Source organism: Saccopteryx leptura, chromosome 1 (genome assembly GCF_036850995.1).
Source record: "Saccopteryx leptura isolate mSacLep1 chromosome 1, mSacLep1_pri_phased_curated, whole genome shotgun sequence".
Classification (NCBI taxonomy): domain Eukaryota; kingdom Metazoa; phylum Chordata; class Mammalia; order Chiroptera; family Emballonuridae; genus Saccopteryx; species Saccopteryx leptura.
Window position 1 is genome coordinate 119,032,930 of NC_089503.1, and position 22,022 is coordinate 119,054,951.

The following is a 22,022-nucleotide window of genomic DNA, read 5'->3' on the forward strand; positions in this document are numbered from 1 at the left end:
ATAGACTATCTCAAATATATCTCAGTTAGAATCCGCTTTCCCCAAATGATAAAATATTAAGACACATGCTTCCTCAAATAAAAGCCTACAAAAGCCTGAAGAAACTATCAATATCAAGCATCTTCTCTGTGTCTGATGTTTAGGGCCACTGTATAACACAACTGCACAAAGCACAGTCATTAAAGATGTCATTAATATAGACCTTAAGTTAACCGGTTCCCCCCTAGAGTTGTGCAACACTAGAGTCATGGGTATTATGCCAGCAATGTACATGACATTACAAGTTTATGGTGAGGAAGCATCTTCACGGATGTTAGATAACTTGCTCAGTATGGTTCCGACAGACCAGTCGTAACTCGATTTGGTCATAAGTTGAGTAGGCTATATGTACAGTACTGTGAAATAATATTATAAAAATCTATAAGTCATATTTTATCATAATTTTCTTTCATTATTGTTATATATTATAATTTTCTTTGTTCATTTTATGCCATTTGTATCATCTTTACACCATTTTGTTTCTTATTTTTACATTCGTCAGATTTAAGTAAAACACTGCATTACCAGTACAACTGGTTTAATATTTGCAAAAATTACAAAATACAGGTGCATACAAAAATATAAAATACAGGTGTAAAAAATATCATAAGAAACATTTTCCCAATTTCAAAACATATCAAAATATATAAACATGTATGAAACATTTTATTGGCCAGCACTGTCGTATGCCCAGCTGGGCAACCCTTGTGCTGCCAGACGCGGAGCAGTCGTGGCTAGCACTTCTGGTCATAAAGTCTAATGGCCGTAAGTTGCATAGGTTGTAAGTAGATCAATACCTGTAGTATCATGGCTGAATCATCTCATCACTGTCCGCTCTAGTAAGTTTTTACTCAACCAAATCTTGTAAATGCTTTCAGAGTTCATGGGGAAGCCAGATTAGATCTTGTGAACTTCTGGGAGTGCCTATGAGGCCAAAATAGTCCCACTACCGTTCCTGATAGGGTAAAGCTCCTTTAGAAGCAACTGAAAGTTAATGAAAGAAAAAAACAGTGAGTGTGAATAATCCCAGAATCAAAACTACTCACCTCAGACCCCGTTTGAACAAGGTGAGGAAAGAGAGGAGAATCCTGGGACTATAGCTTCTTTTCTGTTCTTATCATTCTTCCTGCCTATGCCTTTTGTGTGTGCCTCTTGAATCTCTCAGTCTGTTTTCCTTTCTTTTCTCCTGTTTCATAAGCAAATCTCATGCCTACTGAGTAGGCAGGCCCTAATAAATCATACTTTGTGCTAAGTTCTAAGTGGAGAGGAGAACAGAATCATTTTATCTTAATATAAAACATGTCAGATTATGTAAAGAATGGTTAAGAAAACAATGAACCAATACAGGCACACACAGATAATTTTTCAACCTCTTGTATTAGTCAGGATGAGCTACATGATAATAAGAACACACTCAACAAATCTTAGGGGCTTAACAAGGGTTTAACTTTAGCTGATTCAAAGCCCTCTTTAGTACAGGCAAGGGATCATGGCTTCAGAACTCATCTCAACACAATGATCCAAGCGAACAGAGACCCCAACATGCCACAGCTGCAGCATCTAGACAAGGTGGCATCCTGGATTAACACAGCGATGATAACGAGTATGGATGCCTCCATTCAGCAATGAAGTTTTCAGACCAGAATTGTACAAGACATTCATTTATAACTAATTGGCAATTGATATATAGTCTTGCCTAATCATAAGATACTTCAGGAATAATGACCTTGCTTGATGCTTACGCAGAACAGAAGAATAACAAGACATAGTGAGCATCAGAAATACTTACTCACATGATTTTTATTATCAGGGATTGAGTAAATATTATATACATTATACATTTTCCTCATGTTCAACTGCAGTGGCTCACATTAGAAAAATTCTGCTTTCACAATAATTTTCATTCTGTTTTAAAGGATTGTCATGATTCTATTTAAAAGGAACTAAAGCCTATACACAGTTTTGTAAACTCACCGAGGTTTTGTTTGTTTTTAATTCAAACACAGTATATCTTTTTAGCTATTAGTACATTACAAAGAAACACTTTTTATATGTTTTTATTTCTCCTCAATTTTTAAGTGTACTCTTACCTATTTTTCAGAAAAAAAAATGTTTGCTTCATAATGATCTCCAAGTGTATGCACATATACAAACTCATGTAACCAGATCTCTATTTAGTAATTTCTTTCTAATTTGTTTTATTGGCTCTCAGAGAACTATAAGTAACTATAGCAATTCCTGCCTAGTAAAGCAGAATCATCTACAACCATCCTTTTGACAATATTATTTTGTATGCTGTTTTTAAAAAAATCTTGTATTGTTGAATTTAAAATGTATATTAGACTGCACTAAAAGCAGAGACCTCTTTAAATATTTTGAATAAAATAATACTATTCTTGCTACTTCTAACAAATTCAATTATCTAGGAAGCGCAGGAGTCCATGAAAACTACTGATAATGAAGCTGATTCTCCCACCAAGGGCCCCATCATTGTAGGAGAAAGATTTTTAAGCCCAACTAATGACTGAATCAGGTGAGATGTGAATGAACAGCCATCCAGATTGCGAGGAAGTCAGAGGTAGCCAGAATCTGAAGCTAGTGAGACAAAATCTCACTCTGTAACAGCAACAGGCATGTTAGTACAGCCAACTCTATGGTCAACTTCCCCATTCACTCAAAGCCCTCCTTCAGGTATGGAGTGATGAGTGAATGCTTTATGCACATTAACAGTGAGCTATGTATAAGATCTTGCTTTTATTATGAAAAAAAAAAAAAAGCCTTGATTGGTTAGCTTACTTGATCAGAGCATCATCCCTATACACCAAGGTTGCAGATCCAATCCCTGGTCAAGTCACATACAAGAATCAATCAACAAAGGCATGGATAAGTGGAACAACAAATAGATGTTTCTCTCTCTCTTCCTTCCTCTCTAAAAATAATCAATAATTTTTTTTAAAAAAAAAACTAAAAAAGACTAAACTATGGAAACAGTAAAAAGATTCATGATTGCCTGGAGTTAGAGTCAAGGGAAGGGTGAGCAGGTGGAGCACAGAGGATCGTTAGTGAAAATACTCTATCTACATGGCACTGTGATAATGGGCAAATGTCATTTCACATTAGTCTCAATCCACAGAAAGTACACCACCAACAGTGAACTTAATGTAAACATGGACTCTGAGAGATAACAATGTGTCAGTGGAAGTTCATTGATTTTAACAAACACTCCACTCTGGAAGGGGGATATTGATAATGAGGGAGGCTATGCATATTCTAAGGGCAAGGGCTTGATGGAAAATCTCTGTCCCTTCCTCCCAAGTTTGTTGTGAACCTAAAAGTTCTCTAAAATAAGTCTGTAAAGTCTTTTTTTAAAATGAAAAAAAAAAATTCAACCAGTATAAAAAAGACCTAATCTTAAAAAAAAGTATAGGTGAGCTCTTTTCTAACTATAGTCTACATAGACAGTCATAAGACTGAACCAAATATTGAAGTTAATCAATAACCTAGAAAATGTCATCATGACAAATACTGTTATATTTTTATCTCTAGATATCATTTCTCTTGACCTCATGTCTATTCTAAAAATGTAAAATTGTTTAATTTGCGGATATAATTTTATTTTATGTAGACAGATGATAGGATATACATTATGAATTATATCTGTGTAAAGACAGTATTAAAAGTGTTTTCATATTTTTGTAGACAGATATTAATCAAAGTAAAAATCCCTAGTAAATTAAACTTTTAGATGTATCACAAAGAATTATATATTTTTTTTTACTGAGAAATAGTTAAGATGGCAGTACTTATGAGAAAATATCTTTCATGGTGCTGGATATATTACACAATGATTTGGGGGTCATTCCAATATATACATAGTTTAATATTATATATAATATGCATATAGAGATATTACCAAGTGGCCACAAGATGGCAGCATTACATAAAAGAATGCAAATAAAAATATTTTAATTTCGTTTAAGGGCCTGCAATTGCATATCTCTTAATTTTATCTGATCAAAATTTAAAAATGAAAAACAAATCTCTTCTCTATTAAATATTTGAGGAGAACATATTGGTAAGTTATGTATCATAGCACACTTCACATTTTGAAGTGAAAATAGCATATTATTTCACCATAATTTTAGAAATATAGCTCTGCCAAAAAAAAAAAAAATTTGCAGAGTCCCAAAGACTTTCTCTTCCTTAAATAAACGAGACAGGTCAAAGTGAAAGCAAATTGGATAGGTTACATGTAATCAGACACATCATTCATACACACCCACACATAAAAATGTAACATATGCGGAACTATAAATGAAGTCTAAAAATTTCTGTGCCGCCATTCTCAAAGGACATCACTACAATACTGAAGTATGCAACCACTTTAAAATTTAATTATGGATTTACTTGAATTAGTTTAGAAGTTATGTAACAAGATATTAGAAAAGTAGCAGTTTGCTATGAGTTCTGAATAATTTTGTGAATATAAAGTATATTGCATAAAAATTTTAAATCCTAAAGTTTAGGAGAAAATAATTTCATCTTACTTTTTCTTTGTTTTTCTTACCTATCAATGAGAATCTTCCTCTAGAGCAGTAGTAGTCAACCTAGTCCCTACCGACCACTAGTGGGCATTCCAGCTTTCATGGTGGGCGGTAGCGGAGCAACGAAAGTATAAATAAAAAGATAGATTTAACTAAAATAAGTTGTTTTATAAAGATTTATTCTGCCAAACAGCGAAAATCCGATACAAAGTACCTGGTAAGTAATTATTATTATATGCTTTAACTTGCTATAACTCTGCTTTATACATTTTATAAAGTAAAGTTACTTCCTTACTTTATAAATCACCATTACTGTAGAACCAGTGGGCAGTTAGAAAATTTTACTACTAACAGAGATACAAAAGTGGGCAGTAGGTATAAAAAGGTTGACCACCCCTGCTCTAGAACCTTGAGATAAATCCAATGCAAGGGTAGAAAACAGAGCAACATGCCCCGAAAACATCATTTTCGACTATATCTTGCTCTCACATGCCTTCACAATTGTAAGGTTGAAATTTAATTTTAAATTTCAGTATGCTGGTTCTACTCTCCAGAATACTTATATTACCTGATTATAGAAAGTCAAATTAGTTTTTAATATATTTTTTAATTCTTCTTTTGCGTTACTGGGATTTTACCATACGCCTGGAACTTGGTGCTTGGGGGAGACTTAGAAAGCACAGTGCTCTCCCTCTCACTAATTTCCCTACAAAGAAATGGGTGATGGAAAAGCTGCTCTGTTTCAGAAACATTAAGGATGATTTATACTGATGTTATCTACACCAAAACCGGAACTGAATATTATTATGGGTTAAATTTTATCCCTCTAAAATACATAGCTTGACGTCCCAACTCTCAGTACCTTATGTAGCCATATTAGGAGCTGGTGGTCTTTGAGTAGGTGATTAAGGTTAAACGAGATCCTTAGGGTGTGGTGTAACCCAGTATGATTAGTGTCCTCCTAAGAAGAGGAAGAGACACCAGGGATGTATGCACATAGAGAAAAGGCTACCCACAACAAAGGAGAGAAAAAACTCAAGCTTGCTGACTTCTTAATCTTAACTTTAAAGCCCCTTGAACCATGAGAAAATAAACTTCTGCTGTTTAAGCCACCTAGTCAACCCTAGCAAACTAAGAAAAATAAGGTGACAGCTATTTCAGAAAATACTTTATATAATTTAGATAATTGTCAATGAATTAAAAATGCTCTTATTACTCATTTTAAAAATTATTTAAATAACTATCCATAAATTTACATTTTATTTTGTAATATAGTTGTAATTTAGCTATGTGCACAGCAGGGGGCAAACATGTTCTGAGCCTCTATTTCTCACTTGTGGGATGCACTCTGTTCTAAAACCAAGTGACCATAATGTGCTTCCCTTCGTGTATTCTATCAAACAAAGCAAAGGCAGAAGCTTAGGTTGCTAAGACAATAATGTGGATGCGTACATCAAGAATGACATTCTCTCACAGGAATCTTCTCCATTCAATGTCAGACACAATAGAATCCATGGTTTCTTTGTTCTCTAAAGATCCATGTAATTGAAAGTCGGCTTTTAAAAATGATTTTGCAGCCACAACACCATCTAGTATTCGTCAATCTTGACGTTTTAACATGTCTTATTGAAAAATATTCATAATGTATTTTTATGTATTAAAATAAAAAATGAGTCATATTCATCAATATAATACTCAGTTAATATTTCAAGGGGCTTATTTTTGGTAATAATAGTTGGAAATAGCAGCAGAACATGAAGAAGTTGACCCATCTTTTTTGTTTTGACCTATATTCCAGACCTTTTTTCTTTTTTTAATGCGAGACAGGAACAGACATAAACTAATAGTTGCAGCACCTTAGTTGTTCATTGATTGCTTTTTCATATGTGCCTTGACAAGGGGGCTCCAGCTGAGCCAGTGACCCCTTGCTCAAGTCAGCAACCTTGAGCTCAAGTCAGCCACCATGAGGTCAGGTTCCACACTCAAGTCGGTGACCTGGCACTCAAGCCTGGGACTCTACCCTCAGGCTGGTGAGCCCAAACTCAAGTCAGATGAAGCCACACTTCAAGCAGCTAACCTCAGGGTTTCGAACCTGGATTCCCAGAATCTCAGGCCAATGCTGTATCCAATGTGCCACCACCTGGTCAGGCTCAGGCCATATTTTTAAAATTGTTCTCAAATTGTAACATTCATGCAATTAACATTGTAAAGAATATTCATTGACCTTGCTTTCTACTTTCACCAACAAAATAAAATGCGTTCACATCTACAAATTCAGTATTGTTTATTGATCAAGTTTTCAACAAAAATTATTCTTAAGAAACAAGTTTGTCTATTGCACAGATTTCAAGATATTTGCATAAGTTTTCCAGGCACAAATTTTCAGAGTTTTAAACCAATGTACATAAAACTATTCTGAAAAAAATAGAAAGAACTTATTCAATAAAAATAAATTCATCTTTAAAATAAAGCTATTTTGAAGAGTCATCATCTTTGTGTTCATCTGTGGAAGTGTTATGTCTGTGTGTGTATGTGTGTATAGGTGTCCATGGACATGTAGTAGTAAGCTGAGGAGTATTAATATAGTAAGTAAGCAAAGAAGTCTTCTTGGAAAGAATAGGAACTATTATATCATAGAGGAAAACTTAAGCAACAGATGTCACACAGGCCTTGGTAACCTTCACTGGAAAAGACATCATTTATTAAAACTCACTACAGGATTATAGAAAGTCCAGCTACAATTTGAAATTATTTTGTTTATGAACCTTTAAGACACTAAAGGCAATCTCCCCAGAGAGGGTGCTTCTATGAGGGTTCACTGCAGGCACCCACAGAAAGGGGCATAGAAATTTAAGGGAGCTTGCTTATGAATGGGTACAGAACTGGAGCTCCACTTATCAAGAGAGAGAAATGAAGAAAATGATGAGATGGTGAGGGGACTGAGGACAGCCTTCCTGTCCTTGAATACAAACTCCAAGTCCAGGAGTCACCTGTTCGACAGGTTCTTTCCACCAGGAAAGAAGGGCTCAGCAAAGACATGTCATTGATGCCAGACAGTGGCCACTTCAAAACCAAATGTTGGAAGTTGACTCCAAGGCAATGACATTCACTGAACGATTCTTTGAGTGTTTCTATACTTCAGATGAGCAATGATTAATATTCCAGTACATATATACGTATACACTCATACTACAAGCATTATATATATATATATTAGAACATATTATATGTATACATATACATGTAATGCATATTGTTTTAGAGGAACCCAATTAACTCTCAGGTTACCCAAATCCTTTTGCTAAGGTAGAACATGTTAAATCTAGAGCTTCTGTGAACCTTGCAATTTATTCTTCAGAACTGAACAACTCTTTCCATTGTAGACTTCTCACTTGAACCAAACTTCACAAACTTTGTATCTGTTTATACACTCAGCCATAAGAAATGGAATACTACTCAGCCATAAGAATACTACTCAGCCATAAGAAATGATGACATCAGATCATTTACAGCAAAATGGTGGGATCTTGATAACATTATACAAAGTGGAATAAGTAAATCAGAAAAAAATAGGAACTGCATTATTCCATACATAGGTGGGACATAAAAGTGAGACTAAGAGACATTGATAAGAGTGTGGTGGTTACGGGGGGGGGGGGGAGGGGCACAAAGAAAACTAGATAGAAGATGACAGAGGACAATCTGACTTTGGGTGATGGGTATGCAACATAATTGAATGACAAGATAACCTGGACATGTTATCTTTGAATATATGTATCCTGATTTATTGATGTCACCCCATTAAAAAAATAAAATTATATAAAAAAAAGTGGAAATTGCAACCTCCACTCTTTAATTTACTTTATGCCTAGAAAAGGGTGTTGAGCATTGTTCTGTGCAAAGAACTTAGCTAACATTTCCCCCCAAATTCCTGGGTTTCTGTATGTGTATGTGCATGTGTCCGTGTGTGTTTGCTGGATAATTTGATAATTCAGTGTTCTTTTCTTTTAATTGTGGGAATTTTTATACTGAAGGCAGAAATTATGAATGTACTTTAAATTAACTGTTATTAATTAATTAATCTGTGAAATTTAATTTCCTTCTTTATCACTACTGCCAAAAGAATACAAGATTGCATTTTCAATGAGAAATAATGACAAAGAAAATGAAAAAAAAAAAAGCCCAGAAAACCAAATAACTAGTTTAGCATCTAGAATTATCCAATTCTGCAATGTTTAACTGGACAACAAAACTGAAATTATATTACTAATATGATGTTCACAGGCTCTGAGACTTTTAGCCATTAGCAGATTAAATCCTCAGCACAACCTTATGAAATAGGCATTGTCATCCTTACTTTACAAATAAGGCAGAAAGGGTAATATATTCAAGGTCACGGGTTTGGATATCTGCAGAGCTGGGGTGCAGTAAATCTATGCTCTTTCTTTGGTTAAACCAGTGTCTTTTCCAGGCCAGGGACAATGTTTGCAAACCAAATGTAGCATTGTATCTCACAGATATTACTGTATCTTCCTACTGTTTCAAATAGTATCGGGATACCAGGTATTATAAATTTATATTATCATACCATAGATACTACTTTATATTTATATGGGTGTGCATTTCATTGGCAGCCCCTGCTCTAAAACACAACTTCCTCTTTAAAATGCCCAGCTTATAAGATATCAGAATGTAAAATATGAATAGGTACAATTCAAAAGTTTCTATAATATCCGCTTCCTCTCTATAATTCTCTTACTTATATGAGTATCCCCCTTTTTAGAAATTGTAATGTAAAGATATTTTCTATTAGTTTTTGTTACACTAAAGTTCTTCAAAAATGCAAGAAAAAGAAAAACAAAGTCTGCTATGACCATTTACAGCAGAAAAGGAAAACATTCAAAAACATATCATACTTTTAAGTGAAAACAGTACTTATTATAATGGCAGAAATAGAACTTTTTTTAAAGAAATTTTTATTCTATCATGAAACCCTCCCTCCTTTATAAACCTTTAAGTATTTTAAACCATTAAGAAAGTGTCCACCGGCCCTGGCTGGCTAGCTCAGTGACAGAACGTTGGCCTGGCATGTGGAAGTCCTGAGTTTGATTCCTGGCCAAGGCACACATGAGAAGCACCCATTTGCTTCTCCACCTTCCCCCTCTCCTTTCTCTCTCTCTCTCTCTTCCCCTACTGCAGCCAAGGCTCCATTGGAGCAAAGTTAGTCCAGGTGCCGAGGATGGCTCCATGGCCTCCACCACCTCAGGTGTTAGAATGGCTCTTGTGGAAACGAAGCAACTGCCCAGATGGGCAGAGCATCGCCCCCTAGTGGGCTTGCTGGGTGAATCCCTATCAGGTGCATGTGGGAGTCTGTCTTTGTGCCCCATCCCGCTTCTTACTTCAAAAAAATGTGAAAAAAAGCATTCCCCATTTTATATTTTAATAGGAAAATAGTTGCTTAACTTTATTCTGGTCAGACTCCTATCCAACATGCCATCACGTTTGAGAAATAACACACTACAGTAACTCTTGGCTTCTAAGCAGTAGCATCAAATCTGCAGCAAATGAAAAATGGGAATATTGACATCTGAGTGTCAAGATTAATTTAAAATTTCATCCTCGGCATCACCTGAGACCAACAGATCTTCTCTTCCTTCAATAAAAGCAATATGAAGTATTTCATGATCTAAGAAACATACTTCTCAAAAAAACCAACTAACCTGATCAAAGTAAGACTGGGTATTACCTGTCTACACCACAACAGACACAGAACTTTCAGCTGGTGCTTAAGATACCAATTTGAGGATGCATAGTCATAAAAACACAGACATTTTTATTATGAAATCTAATGTCAAAATGAATAATCTATATTAAAAATAGTAAACGGGTGCTCAGATGGAAACTCTTGAAACTAAATAGGGAACAAAGACCATGAAAGTCAGATGTTCTTTTATGTCAATCACACTTAGTCTTAAAGAACCTTTGCTTAGAGATAAGAGAGATTATTTAAGGGCCCAATGCTACCCATGCAGGTAATATCAAGCGATGCAGGTTTCTTACAAGCTGAAGGTGGGATGTGTGAAATGGGGCTCAGAATAACATGACTAAAATGTATTGCCCCCGAGAGCTGCCTAAAAGGGAACTGGAATCCTTCAATTTCATCATGCCCTCCCCCTCTGTGTTATTGAGACACAGACATGGGTGTGGTGATTGATAATGGCAGTGCTTTTATCAAAAATATAGAGAAAATGATGGCATAAAAGGTGAATTAAGTATGAAACAGAGTCTATATTCTACAGAAATAAATGTCTTAATTGAGAAATTAACTATAAAATTACTATATAACTTCCTGGTTCTCAGCCATGATTACACATTAAAATCACCTAGAATGATTTGTTTTTGAAAATTTCCATATATGAGACCTAGTACTGAAGATTCTGACTCATTTTGTCTGGGGAAGCACCTGAAAATTAATATGTAAATTTAAAAAAGATATTTTTAATGTACTGCCAGAAATGAAAATGACTGCTTAAAATTCCTGATTAACAATTGAAACCATATCACTACAACTTTCAGGGGAAATCTACCAGGTTTAGTTCTATCTTTCTGATTGTTTAAATGCTGTTAAAGAGAAAACCACAGGCCCAAAATGGAGTCACTTGTGCTAAAGCTCATGACACAGAACACAAACTTAACACCTTACCTAACTGCGGCTTTGACCTTCTTCAAGAATGTAATTTTAATTGTTCAGTCTGGAGTTTTCTGGTTAGTACCAACAAAGTGATGGGTCACCTATGCCTTCTTCATTTCCCAAAGGAAGCTAAGACAATCTATTTGATAAAACCCATGCCTTCTTGCAAGGGAAGGTAACCTTGTTTAAAATTATCCTTTTTCTTCTTTTCGTTTGCTAATAAATTTCTTGTCCTGTCTGGTTCCCTCTTATGAAAGCTTTCCACTTTGTACAGCCTCTTGAGGTTCCTCTCTGCTTGTTAGATGGGATGCTGCTCAACTTGTGAATCATTCATACAGCCAATTAGAGCTTCAGACTTACTGATGAAATTTTTGTTCTTTAACAATACATTTTCCCCTCTTCCAGATCAACTGTAAAAAGAAAAAGAGGATTTATTTTGAGTACCACTGAATGCATTTTTCCCTTTTCTTTGTTATTATTGTTATAGCATTCACACCTGTTGAGGATGCACATTCTGCTTTTTACCATTGCCCATCTTCCATTGGTTAGAGGGTCTGGCAGTCAAAAACGTGATCTCGGAAATATATCTATCTATATATATATAGATAGATAGATATTCATTATTTGAAAGTATAAAGCAATTCCTACTATGTCACAAATAGAATATACTTCTTGGAATGGCCAAAATTAAAAAGAAAAAAATACACTTCTTGGAGGATAGCCATGAATAGGCAGCTTTTGCAAAAATTGATATCCTGTTAGAAGAAAATACCACATTCCAGGGGTTTAAGGAGCTGCTAAGATTGCTATGCAATCCAAAAACAAAGCCAAAAAAACAAACAAAAAGAAGCTATTATAATACCAGTATAATCTTAAACTTCAGTTTTGAAATTAGATATATATGTTTCCCACATTCTTTTCAAGTATTTCAAGTTGCCACAGGCTATCAGGAATCACCTTACACCAAGCTGTTTATAAACCTATGGTGCTATTCAAAAGTTTAGAACATGCCATTGACAACATATTTTATTAAATTATACCTAAATGGCCTGACCTGTGGTGGCGCAGTGGATAAAGCGTCGACCTGGAAATGCTGAGGTCGCCGGTTCGAAACCCTGGGCTTGTCTGGTCAAGGCACATATGGGAGTTGATGCTTCCAGCTCCTCTCCCCCTCTCTCTCTCTGTCTCTCCTCTCTTTCTCTCTCTCTCTGTCTTTCCTTCTCCTCTCTAAAAATGAATAAAAAAAAAAAATACAAAAAAAAAAAATTATACCTAAATGATAATTCTTTTCAAATAAAATATAATTATACAAGCTAAAAGTTGGCTTATAGTTGAAATACTCTGGTCATTTATAATTTATTATTATAATTATTATTAAAGTGAATATACTATGCTTACCTTCACACTAATTACCCTAAATGCCACACCAGAAAATTCATTCAAAGAGACAGCATAATGGTGCCTCTGAGAGTTTTCCCAACTTCGTCAGGTATTCTTTTAAGCTTCCTAGAACCCATTAATGACCCTACCATAACATGGAGCTTTACAAATCTTCCATAGCTCTAAACCAGGGATAGTCAACTTTTTTATACCTACCGCCCACTTTTGTATCTCTGTTAGTAGTAAAATTTTCTAACCACCCACCGGTTCTACAGTAATGGTGATTTATAAAGTAGGGAAGTAACTTTACTTTATAAAATTTATAAAGCAGAGTTACAGCAAGTTAAGGCATATAATAATAATTACTTACCAAGTACTTTATGTAGGATTTTCGCTAAGTTTGGCAGAATTAATCTTTATAAAACAACTTACTATAGTTAAATCTATCTTTTTATTTATACTTTGGTTGCTCTGCTACCGCCCACCATGAAAGCTGGAACGCCCACTAGTGGGTGGTAGCGACCAGGTTGACTACCACTGCTCTAAACAATAGTGACAAATGCCATTAGTATGGGGCTCCCTGTGTAATATAAGATTCTATAAAATAAAGAGAGTTGTTTGAAGCATACAAATCGCTTCCTACAGAAATAACTCACATTACATTCCTTTTGGCTGAATTTTTATAATCTATGTGATTAATTCTTACAGAAACAACTCTTTCCAGGGGCAAGACAAAAGAGGGTAATAATGGAGAGTCACAGAAAGAAGGAACAAGAAAAATAAAGTCTTAGTATTGTTTCTAAATCCAACTAACTTTGCTTTATTTCAAATGCCCTGCCATGAAGAAGCAAGTTCCATGAACAGAGGAGCAAACTTCAGGTCCCTGAGTTTGGTATGGGTTTCTTTCAAGGCCCAGGGAGAGAGCATTACAGTATGTGATATGGCCATGAGGTTTTTGTGAGTTTATAAAGGTACAATGGATTTTAACTACACATGATAAAGTCCATTTTATTCAGTCATTTAACTCTCTCTTCTTGTTTTTATGCTTTGTGTCTTATCCACTGCTTTTGGAATGACCACAAGTATTACTGTAATCCAATAAGGACTGGCTGAAACAGGGATATGTTTAGTTTAGATTTAGTGGGGTATGTTAACATGGTTCAGTCTCAGGCAGAGTTAATGGATTGCTTGCCTTCCCAGTGTGTTGGAGCTTCCATGAATGTGCCTGTACTCACCAAGACAACTCACTTTGCACAAGGGTATGCAGGTGCAGACCCAGAGGGCCCATGTGAGGTGAAACATGCCCCACAGCCTCAATTCCAGACGAGGGAAAGATGTTGAGCAGAAACAAGACCTATTATGGGTGTACTGAGCAGGCAGCCTGTGGAAAATTCTTCCTGTCATCAGCAGTGTAAAAACATAAGGACAGGGTAGGCAATGTGGAAGTTTGCTCTTCTCAGATATCTATTTTATAAGGGTATTATGCTAAGTGAAATAAGCCAGGCAGAGAAAGACAAAATGATACTAATATAAAAAGAAAAACAAATAAACACAATAGAAACAGACTTACAGATAACAGAGAACAGATTGATGTTTTCCAGGGAGGAGGGGGTTGAGAGACAGGACATAAAAAGGTGATGGGATTAAGAGATACAAATTGGTAATTACAATATAGTCATGGGGATGTAAGGTAAAGCATAAGAAAGACAGTTAACACCGTTGTAATAACTATTTATTTTTGCCAGATAGGGTACTTGAAGTAATGGAGGGAAAACTATATGAATGTCTATCCACTGTGCTGTACACCTAAAACTAATGAAAAAAAGTGTTAAATACAAACACTTAAAATTTTTAAAATAAAGTAAATTTAAAAATTTAGTAATTAAATCTAATTAAAAATAATTATAAATAGTAATCTAATTAAATAATAAAGTAAAATAACATAAGGCATAAAAGTGTGCTAGACATGTAAAACAATATTTTTGATGAGAATATTGCAAAACAATAAATAATAGGAGAAAGAGGAAAAGAAACTCGTGTCAGAAGGAGAGGACACTGTCCCTAATGTGGGGTGAACCAAGAAACTAACAAAAGTGCTCACACCCAGAAGAAAAAAAAAAGAGAGAATGTTACTTAAGGTATTTCATTTGTGGCATACTCTCAGACTGTCACATCTCAGGCAAGGATATTAAAAATAGCTGTTCCACAGGCTGAAACACAAGAGAGACCACAGACAACTCACTACAACTATAAAGATGTGGTCAGGAACCAACAGATATTTAGGCAAAGCTAACAATGTTAAATATAGAAAACAAACTCAATAAGCAAAAAAATCCATATTCAAAAAATTTAATAGAACCAACAAAATAGGACATCAGGTTAAGAATAATTAATATATTCAGGAACATATTTGAAGATGCTACATTAAAGAAAGAAGATAAAACTACAACTAAAAATTATGTAGGTCTTGTGTATCAATACTTATACAAGTACATATACTATTAATATTTTTAAGCTTAATAAATTGTCTAAATAAGTGAATAAAAGTAAAAAGAATTATCAGCTGGAAGAGCAAGGTAAGTAATTTTATCAAAATATTTTGTAAAATTATAAAGGATCAGAAAAGTAAAGAGAAAAAATGAGTTCCAGAAATCATACTCAGAAGTCCTAGTGTCTGCCTTCTTACAGAATTGAAAAAGAGAAATTGAGAGGAAGGAATTTTAAAAAGAATCATAAGAAATAATTCTGAAGTACTAATACCTGAGTACTTAGACTGAAAAGGTTCACTGAATCTCAGCATATTGTCTGTCTTTTAATTCTCTTAATAATGTCTTTCACATGGAAAATATTTTAATTTTCATATTTATTTATCCATAGTGACCTCATTTAAAACAAAAGTAGAGAAAGTTCTTGGTCTAAATTGTTTCTTACTAAACTTAAGAGAAAAAAGAGCAAGAAAAAGACCACTAATTTTCCTTAGTTTGGTGGAAAGAAATATTTTTGCAGATTTGAAATCTAAAAACCGGAAAGATATAGTTTATGCTTATATATTACTAAAGAACATGTTTGTGGTAAGTTGGATTTATAAATAAAAGTGCTCTTTGAATTAATTATAGTGAATGTGTTGACTTCTTAGTATCAAATGGAGATACAAGCTAAAAGACGCATAGCTACATGCGTAACTATTTCTTCATGGACAAAAAGCAAGTAACACCTGAGATAATTTAGAGATATCCTTACTTTTGAAGTAATATAATGATGGTTTTCTCCTATTTCATAGCATATAGTTCCACCACCACAAAGAGAAAGCAGGGTTGTACATCTAAAATTAAAGAGCAAGGTGAGATTTCTCAAAAGTTCAGAGAACTCAAAGGATGTCTCAGTACTCTGAACAGAAATCCAAATCGCCTACATTTTTGAGCTTTTGAGAAAAGACTACATCTGGTATTTCAAAATGCATTTTTCTAAGAAATCCAGTAGATGGCATAAATACCCCTATTTTCCAGGTGTTGACTAGCATGAGTAATCTTAAGAAGGATGCAGAAGGAGGAGGGGTTAGGAGAGTTCTCAGATACTGTTGGAAAAGCTGTGACTGGTCTTGATCTGGAAAAAAGCCTCAGTTTTTGTAAACAGAAATGACTGTTATGATCTTTTTGTTATTAGTAACAAGAAATTTTATAGAAATGGAATTAATATATATTATTATATATATGTATGTATCTTAAACATATATATCTTAAATAAAATTATTTTTAAACATATATACCTTTGAAAACCGGAATTATGATTATGACATGACCTCACTAAACTTATGAGAATTAATTGCTGAAGTCTTGCCAAAAACCAATAATTAACTAATTTAGTTGACATGGGAAAGAATCTCTATTTGACCCAAAGAGATAGTCCAGGTTCATTATGGTTTCGTACATAAGAAATTCTAACCCAGATTACATAATTTCAGCCAACCTTATCTACATAGGTTTTCTTTAGTTATGTAGTGATCTAAACATTTCTGTAATTCTAGCTCTCTCTCATATAATGCTGTTTATAGTCAACAGATACTAAAATAATGGTCTCCATAAAGGATATCCTTTTCCATTTGTTCATATAAATGTGCATACACACAAACATATACATACGCTATTGGATCACTTCTGTATGAGTTTTAGACCACAAAAATTTGAGTTGGAAGAAATTGATTTCTTCTGTAAAAAAGCCCAATGACTCTTCCTGAATTGATTTAATGCTTGATTATGTCATCAAAACTGATATTTTTTTCTACTTGTGAGGTCTGGAGGAAGTAAAGCAAAACCCAAGGCCTGGATAAAAGGGTTGAGATACAGTCGCCCTGAACAGTGCAGCGGGAGCCCATATGCAAAGCAACCACCTTGAAAAGGTGTGGAGGAAAGCAGCATGAAAAGTAACAAGAACTACCACGAGAGGAGTATCAGCATTCAGTGGAGATGAATCTATAGGAGAAAAACATTTAAAGGGTTTATGTCCAAGAAGGTAAATGGAAAATCAGCATGTTATATGAACTAATGTGATGTTTATAAGGTATATATGGAGTGTGACTACAAGAAGGAAGTACATTTACGAAGTACATGTAGACTGGTAACTGCACTGTCTGTATTTGAAGCCCAATACCATTGCATAGTATCTAATATGACCTTGGCAACGACACTCAACTTCTCTGCCTCCAGGTCTTTATTGTACAAATGGGAGCCATCATACTGTGTCTTACAGGGTCATTGTGAGAATTTATTAAAGAAGTATTTCTTTCAAAAAGCTTCCTAGCATTTTTCCCCACATCCTTAAAAACTATTTTGTTCAGAAAATAACTACCTTCAATGTTTTTAGAAAAGCTGCCCCTTTTGGAAAATGAACTTCTTAGAAAGAGCAACTCTACTTCTTTTTGCCATGTCCTTGTCTCTATGCTTTTTTTGGGGGGAGGGGGGTTAATGACACCTTTTGAGGACTATGGAGACAAGACTACACTGACATGACATGAGAAATTGAAAGGCTTTCTGCAGCACATGGAGGAGACGTTGTGAGGATTTTGACTTTCTTTTTTTTTACATGAGTGAGGAAAGATACCAATTTATATATATATTTTTGATTCCCCTGAATGAGTTGGGGATGGGCAGAGTGAAGGTATATATTCTGTAGGGTCAGTTTTATCATAGAGAGTAAGACTGAAGCTATGGATTTTTATATATTTTTTTCTGATAAAACCTAGAAAGGATTATGGGAGACATGTGGCTAATGGTTCATAGGTTTCACAGAACAAGATTTGATATTCCAGATCATAATACATATATGACATCAAAGAGATAATCTGTCAAGGTACAAGGTGCTTCTCATAAAGACCAGGACAGAGTGTTTAAAAGGTTTGTTGATCTATCAAAAGGGCTGACCCTGAAGACCTGGGAACCAAAGAGAAATGTATGATTTTAGACTTGGAAAACCAGATACTATTACTGTGAAACAGAAGTCGCAGGCCTCCTGAAGGCTCACGCCTGAACTGGCCCAGGGTCCATTCTACCCATGTCTGTAGGTTAAAGCATATCACAGGCCCAGCTCAGATCCAGTTCACGTTTGTAGATGAAAGAAGTAAGACTTTTGTTAAAGTTAATATTGTGCTAAGGTTGTACTGATGGTGAGTGCTGTCGCACAAATTCAATTCCGTATCTCATGTTACATCAGGAGGCCCTCTCTGTGAAATGAATCAAAATATTCAATAAGAAATTCTCATCTCATAAAGATGAAAATGAAAGTTGGACAATTATGCAGTTAGATATGGACGATTTATAGAGATTGAAAAACATTTTAATCCTGCTTCATTCAATCTTTTTTTTTTATCAATCACTTTAATATTTTATTGATTACATTAAATTACTTAAAGTTTTAATAAAAGGAAGCAAAATTCTTGCAAGCATTTTATGTTCCAGCACATGACCTGTCTTTAAAATTGTTAGTTATGCTTTTGGACAAAGAGCTAATATGGAAGATTTCAATCAAACAGTAAGAAAATTCATAAAGTATATTTTTTGGATATAGTATATACTCCTGACAGAGTATACAGCAGACATTCATTTTTTATTTTCATATAATTTCTATTCTTCCCATTTCTGTAACATGAAATTTTGGAAACATAGCCATCAGAGTTATATCATTTGCAATTGTTTATATCAAGGATTTTTTTTTCAAATATAGTTAAGGAAATTTTTCCTATAGTTTATATTTTCCCAAACTATATATCTTACAGCTGTCCAGTTGTTGAGAAATAGAGTACGCTGGCCTCTTGTTTCTTGCCTTTAGTTTTTAACAGTAAATTTTGTTACATTATGATTAAGTATCATGTTTTACCAGTAGGATACACCACAGTTTGGCATTTTTCTCTCCTTTAAGAAAAGCAACTGAATAAATATGGCAGAGGAACAGGAGGGAACAAATACAAAAGCACACTCAGAATGACAGAGGATGGCAGCAGGTGATGGGAAATGGTTAAGGTAGGAATGCAAGGCAAACTATTGTTCAGGTAAGCACAGACACAGGAAAGGACTTCAGGGGAAGAAGCTTTTGCTCAGTGGAGAACAAGGGTCAAAGAATCTGCAGACAGGAGTCAGCAGGTAGTGAGGAACTGAAAGGTTTTCCATGCAACATCTTCCCTAGCTCTGCGTCAGCATCTCAGCATAAGCAACATAGGGGTTGCCCAAGAAAAAGTTAGATGACCCATCAAGAAGTCTCTGAATACCAAAAATCTATCTGAGAGAGGTTATGACTCTTGGAAGACTTTATGTGCCCACTTTCAGTCTGAAGCATGAATCACTGTTACATTAGAGAACTGATATGTAGATCTTTGATTATCCCTCTCATTCTTCTTTTATTTTCCTTTCTAAAGAAAATGCCACTTCTGGATATATCATCTTTATATCTCTCTCTTTCTCTAATATGTGTTTTCTTTTTAGGCTTGTTTATTCGCTTTTTCTTTATTGACTTGTAAAGCTAGTTGGTGTGGACAATAGCCACCATCACAGCCGCCTGGCCCATGCAGGTTCTCATTGGATTTGGACAGATAGTAATGAAACAACAGAGCCCTGAACTGGTGGGCCATTATCTTTAATCCTAGCTTGCACCTAGTGGGCAAGTAAAAACAACACTGAGCTCCAAAACCCACTCATTCAGCGCTCACAAAGCTACTGACTTATTCAAGTTTCCTAGAATCAAAGGTCTCTATCTTACCAGCCTTATTTTGCTTTGTTCCCCATCTCCTTCTCTCTGCACAAACTCTGCACAAACTGGCTTCTCTTTCAGCATTTCGCCATCTTGGCTGCTTCTCCTGGCCTCCTCCAAGTAACCTTTCTCTGCTCTCTTCTAGCATGGGCTCCTCCTAGAATGTAATCACTCTTCTCCTGGAACATTGTGATCTCTCTTCCTTTTAAAACCATTTGGCGCGAAAGCCCTCCCCCAACACACATTAATACAATCACGCCCATCCCAAGCAGGAAAAGAAACTAATATTATCACCTGGGCAATAGGCTTCCATGTGGGCAGCGTCATCTTTAACAAAGTGAGCATAATATATTTTATCTTCCCAACAATCCACCCCTATGCTCACTTTACTACCCACAAACTACATCACTGGCATCACTTGGCAAGGAAATTAGGCACATTACTCAAATTACAACAACATGACAAATCATACAATTTCAACAATACAAAGGTACATTTCACCAGTTTCTGAGCACTTTGCCAAAAGCACAAAATGTCCTCGGCCTTCTTTCTAGCCATTTGAAAGTCTTCCCAGGGCAGGGGAAGGGCCTCCAGCAAAGCCACCCCCCACCCCAATCAGGGTATTTCACATTGTCCAAAATTCATAAGTCCATCCAACAAAGGAGCTAGTGCCCATTCCAGTCATAGTCCAGGAAATCAGTCCATGCACAGGGGACCTCAGCTAACCCCTCATTCTTGCCATCCTGGCAGGTTTTACACTGTCCCCAAAAGGAGTAATGGCAATGGCAATCAGCATTTTCATCTCTGCTCTGGAGAGCATGATGACATCCTCCCCTATGTCCCAAGATCACAGACCTACCAGGGGCATAGGCACTCCTTGCTGCTGAGCTCTCACCTTCTGGAGTCTGTGGATTACAACTCCAGCCTATTTCTTCTCATCCTCCAAAGAGGAACTGAAAACATCAGCTACTGCTGCCGGAATCTAGCTGCGGGCCACCACTGCCTTCTGCTCTACAGACCTGGCAGTCCCAGCTCCGGCCTCAGCCTTAGCTCCAGCCTTTTGTCACTGCTGGCTTTCCACAATGCCCAGGGCAATCTCCAACTCATGAACCTGTGATTCCTTCTCCAGTGGCTAATCCATTTCCAGCTGAATCTTGCAAACCTGGTTGGCTTCCTCCTCCAGAACCTCCTCCAGCTCCAGGGTCGGCATCTCTTTCTCCAGCGTTTGTTCCAGCTCCTTCCACTGCTCAGTTTGCAGGTCCCAGGCAGCCTCTTCCACAGAGCTCTCAGTTTCCTCACGCATGACTATAAAATTCAGCCAGCCTACGGTCCCCAAAAGGACAGCCATGGGGAACCATAACAGCAGCCAGTCCTCTAATCCAACTCTCAAAGGTGGTGGTGGGTTCATACTTATCTGTATCAAATCCTGCCAACTACACCAAATGTAAAGTCAGTTGCTGTGGCCAATAGCCACTATCACAGCCACCTGGCCCATGCAGGTTCGTATTGGATTCGGACAGATGGTAACGAAACAACAGAGCCACGGAATGGTGGGCCATTATCTTTAATCCTAGCTTGCACCTAGCAGGCAAGTAAAAACACACGCTGGGCTCTAAAACCCACTCATTCAGCACTCACAAAGCTACTGACGTATCCAAGTTTCCTTACCAGCCTTATTCTCCTTTGTTCCGCATCTCTTTCTCTCTGCACAAACTCTGCACTAACTGGCTTCTCTTTCAGCACTCTGCCATCTTGGCTGCTTCTCCTGGCCTCCTCCACGTGGCCTTTCTCTGCCCTCCTCTAGCATGGGCTCCTCCTAGAATGTAATCACTCTTCTCCCAGAACAACATGATCTCTCTTCCTTTTAAAATCATTTGGCGCGAAAGCCCTCCCCCAACACACATTAATACAATCACGTCCATCCCAAGCAGAAAGGGCAACTAATGCTATCACCTGGGCAGCGGGCTTCCACATGGGCAGCGCCATCTTTAACAAAGTGAACATAATATATTTTATCTTCCCAACATGACTTCTAAGCAAATTACTCAATTCTGTTATCATGATTATTTATCCTTCCACCATATCTATTCTAACATTGAACATTTCAATTTAATTGTTATAATTGTTATTGC